At 35.8% G+C, this 5,049-nt stretch overlaps 1 long non-coding RNA gene across 1 annotated transcript; it reads left to right on the top strand.

The window, feature by feature from the left end:
• Positions 1-258: 258 nt before the first annotated feature.
• Positions 259-658, top strand: LOC133720309 (uncharacterized). Its single transcript, XR_009851800.1, has 2 exons — positions 259-322; positions 412-658. It is a non-coding gene; the product is annotated as an uncharacterized LOC133720309 (long non-coding RNA).
• Positions 659-5,049: the final 4,391 nt, after the last annotated feature.

Below are 5,049 nucleotides of genomic sequence, written 5' to 3'. Positions count from 1 at the left end.
TAATTCAGTTTGCTTTCATTTTCTTCTCCAAATCATTTAACCATTCTAGTCTAAAATGTTGACTCAGAGTACTTGTACTATCTAGTCTTCATTCTCTTATTCTTTAAGTGCATGCTAGATTGGCTGGTGATAGATGAGATAACGAGCTTGGATTTTTCTTCGCTTTTCAGTATACATCACTTGATCTAGTTTTTCCCATCTTACTGCAGATATAAAGATGCTAGGAAGACTTCGTTTAAGTCCCTAACTCCATTAGAGTGTATGATGCAAGCTACCCAAAAACTCGGGAAGATCAGAAATGCTCAAGCTTCAATGAAATTTTGTACAAGGACTTTGACCTTTAGTATTTGATCATGATGCTCTCAATACCCTGACAGTTTATTAATTGCATCCAGTTTTCTTTCCTTGCAGTGATTTTGCTTACAACTATCTTAGTGGTACAGTACCAAAGGAATGGGCTTCAAGCTTGCAGTGATTTTGCTTACAACTATCTTGGGAGATGGAGCAAATTGTATTCTTTTTTATTATCATGTAAAGCTCATGAAACTTGAAAGCCTGTTAAGCTAATGAAATAGATATAGGCACTTGGGCAAGGTTAATTCTTGTGTAAATGTTGGGATGAATACTGCTGATGGAATGAAATGGTTTTTGGAATCAAGGATGTGTTGTTTAATTGTACAGAATGTATGTCTTCACTCCTATCTCAGACAATTCAATACCAATCAAAAACTATTGTCTAACAAATGGACATAAAGAAAAAAGAAAGAAAAAACTGTTGTCTGAAGCAATGACACACAATGGCTTTAATAGTTTTGTTGTTGTCTTGTTCAAAGTCAGTCAATAGTATTCAATTATTTTGCTGATCTACAAGCTTCCTTCAGACAATAGTTTTTTTACAAATCAATGTTCTCTAAATGTTCGTTACACGTCAACATTCTTCCAGGGTTTGTCAACTGAAATTACTTTGCACAAGAGTTAAGGTACCAATTGCTGTTGTTCTTCGTGGTATTCAGACAACAGACAGTATAGTAGTCGCTGTTGTAGTAAACTTTATCAGACGACAGTTTTCTGGTATTGTCTGATTCATGTATCAGACGGCATTGAGATAGACAACAGCAAACTCTATACTCAGACGACAGTGAAAAACTGTCGTCTGATTGAAAAATTGGTGTAGTGGTTTTAGGCCATGTTTGTTTCCCGGAAAGTGGGTGTTGGGAAAGGAAATACTTTCCTTTCCTGCGTTTGGGGACAGCCAAGGAAGGGAAACACTTTCCCAAAGCAAAGGAAAAAGTGGAGGAATTTGGTTCCCTCCCCCCCCTCCGGAAACACTTTCCCAAAGGAAAGGAAAGTGATTCCTTTCCTTTCCAGTCAACCAAACATAGCCTTAGCGTAAACATGATGGAATTGGAAATCTTAGCCTTGCCAAATGGCATGGAACTATTTATAATGCCCTAGTATTTGCATCTCATGTTAGAGCTGCCATGGAGGGAATGATCAAGCAATAAGTCGGAGAAGAAGTCTCAGATGAGCTCTACGACTTCTATCACAAGAAATTTGAAGAGCAACCTTCCTCCACCATTGAAGCAGGCAAGGATCAACTTTCTTGTTGTGCTGAAACGAAATTAGACCTGCAAACTGATTTGAACATGTTGTATGTGTTTAATTATGTTATTTTCAGATGTAGAACTTCTGCAATATTATATATTGGATTAAATATTTGTTACTCCTCAAACTTTTCTCTGAAAAACAGTTTAGTCCTCCGTCTTTTAAATTAAACTGGATAGTCCTTATTCTCTCTAATTCTTACACAACGTACAGGTCCACACCAGGTTTAAAATGACTATTATACCCCTCACTTGCTCTTTTTTATTATTTTTCTATTTTTTTTTAATTTTTCTCCTTTTTTTCTTTTCTCTTTTTTATCTTTTTTTTAATCCTTTTCTATTAATTTTTATGCTTCTTTCTCTACTCTCTCTCTCCCCGCTCTAGTTCCCCAACCCTAATTCCAGCTTTGACCAGCCCAGCTCTGATCCCATTTCCAAATAGCCCCCCTCCACCGAGCTCCACTCTCAGCCCGCCACTCAAACCCCCAATCTCTCACCATGCTCTACCTCTTCTGCTCCACCGAATCCCAAGTAGAAACCCCAACCCCCAAATCGGATCCACATCTACTTGACCTGCAAAATGGATGCTGTCAGTTTCCTTCTAGACCTAAATGATCGATGATGCTGGCTGTAACGACCTCGACCTAGAGAACTCGGAGTACAACCTGGAGCTCGAACTCAATGATGCCCATAACCTAATTCTGGGTTGCTTCGATTTCACTTTGCTCTGAGCTAATTTTTCACCAACAAATATATGATGACGGAGGTGGCTGTGACGGTGAGTTGTAAGAGCTCACAGCTCGACCCGCAACCCTAGATTGAAGATCTAAAAAAAAAAAAAAAGGGTCTTGCTCCATTTTGCTCTTGGCTTGCGTTGCGTGCAGGGGAGGAGAGAGAGAGGCAGAAAAATAAATAAATAAATAAATAAAAGAGAGAAAAAAAGAAGTGAGGGGTATAATAGTCATTTTAGACATGTTGTGTCAAATTTGAGAGAATAAGGACTAAATTATTTAATTTTAAATGTGAGTGACTTAACTGTTTTCTGGAGTAAAGTACAGGGAGTAACAAGTATTTAATCCTTATATATTTTTGCCGCTAAAATAAGCAAGAAGCAATAAATATATGAACATGTGCGTTGTACTATGTTGAGTTACAAAAAGATGATAAATGATAACTCATTTAGGGTTAAATTTGAAGTGGAAGACAAAACATAATTTTGTTGAAACAATGAGGTTTCTAAAGTTTATAAAAGACATTTGAAACATGACTTAGCCATCGAAAATTCATTAAAGACCTTGAAAAGGAACAATTTAAATAGTCAAATAACACGCACTAAACGTTTGGCCTTTTGAGCTTGATCTGAAAAAGAGCATATTATACATACATCTAAAGACGGATCCACTGTTATACTGTTCATCCGGGATTGTTTCTTTTGCCCTTTCTGTTTCCCATAATTACGTGCTGCCATTCTCTCCTTTTTTCTAGAAGCGTCTATCTACACGGACTCTCTCCTTTTTTCTGAATAATTATGCTTTTGATTTATGAACTATCTTAAATGAGACTTTCTGTTTGATCTTCATCTGCTCCTGAGTTCGTACAGCTTGGTTTCGTGATTTGCACAACGTGATATAGAGAGATTTCGGGTACCCAATTGGTTCACAATCACCATTTTTGAAGCTTTTATTTTCTGGACGTTCTTTGATTTTTTGTTTTCTTTGGAGTTTTGTTATGGGTGTGGGTTTGATTCTTTGATTGATTTATGTTGATTTTGAGTCCTTTACTGGGATTATCTACTGTTTTGTGTTGAATCAGCTTATTTGGCTTCTGGTATAAGTGTAAGAATCAGCTTATTTGGCTTCTGGTATAAGTGTAAGGTTTGTTTTTGAATGGCGGATAGGTCTATGATTTGCTCAAGGATTAGTTTTTTAGGTGTTTGATTTCGATATAGAGCCATAAAAGTAAATGTCTGGGTCGAAGTTTCGATATTTGTAACTTGAGGACTGAAAGTTTAGTTGAGAAGATGTTGATGGTAGTGTGAGATAACCTAATTGGTGGCTTATGCTTTACTAGAGTCTTGAATTTGAAAACTCTATATAAAATTGGTTTGCTTCAATTTTTGAAGAAGTTTCTGCTATGCCTTTTGTTAATTGAATTTCGTGTACTCATGCAAAAGTTCAGAAATTTGGTGAGATCTGAAAACAACCTATGTCAGAGGGTGATAATTCAGCAAAGTCTGTTGACCCCAAATTATCATATCGATTGCTTCACCTCAATGCAATTTTTTTTGCAGACTGAGTTCAACTGAATGATATCATTCATGACATGTCAGACAAGGTATGTTGCTACATTACCTTTCTCATCAGATTTCTTGATAAATATTAACACTTTCTCTATATCATTTTTGATTTACCTGAATAAATACTTTTCAATGTATTTGGTGTACAATTATATCACATAGTTCAACTCATATATATCACATGAGCAATTGAAGAGTGAACGAGGAAGCCATGGATTGGAGAGTGATTACTATTTGCTAGCATTGAACTTTCCCTCAAAGAATGAGCTTTTCCTCTGTAAAGGGTCTGATTCTCAATTTCTAATCTCTATTTATGGCAATTCAATGTTGCATCTCAATTCAAAAGTATCCATACTTGACAGTGACGAACTTATTGAAATTGTTTAATCACTGCGTTGCAGAGATTACTAGAAAGCTGGAAAATGCATACAAGAGTGTTGCACTCCATGAAAGCTCCAACCAAGATGAATGAAAAAGTAATCTGCTTTCCAAGTTTGGAGATGCTCATTCAAATTATATTTATGGAGTTTAAGTTTTACAATCTGTCATTTGAACAATATATAACTATATATAACAACTGATCTAAGCATTTGAAATGGAAGACTAATTTATGCATTTTGTAAATACTTCAATGTCTGTGTATAGCTGCTGATCAGCTGAAACCATTGTGCTAATGACCGGACATTATAGGGAGATGAGATTTTAGATCACCAAGCAACTTGCAGCGCATGGACAACTCTTTTAAGAAGAATCAGGTAGTAGTGTAGTGCCTTAAAATTGCAGGAAAAACAATATAGAGAGCTAGAGACTGTAAACAATTTTGGAGCCAGGAAACTTTGTCTCTGATATTTTGCATTACTGTTTTGATGCACTATACTGATTAATTAATGTGTGATATATGATGTTCTATCATTTTGATCAACAATCAAGTCACTTCAGTTATATCTTTCATTATTGCAAATTGTTAGTAACAATAAATCCCGCGGCAAAGCGCGGGTACAATTGCTAGTATTATCTAAAGTTATAGGGTCATTACAAGTACTCGCGAATAAAAAATTAATTTATTAAAAAAGTAAAATTTATCCAAAAACTCATGTATAGTAAGGGATTTTGGCTCAAATAGAGCCAAATTTGAAGGGGAGTTAAAAA

The sequence above is a fragment of the Rosa rugosa genome, chromosome 7 (genome assembly GCF_958449725.1).
Source record: "Rosa rugosa chromosome 7, drRosRugo1.1, whole genome shotgun sequence".
NCBI lineage: Eukaryota > Viridiplantae > Streptophyta > Magnoliopsida > Rosales > Rosaceae > Rosa > Rosa rugosa.
This window is presented reverse-complemented; position numbering and strand designations above follow the sequence as displayed.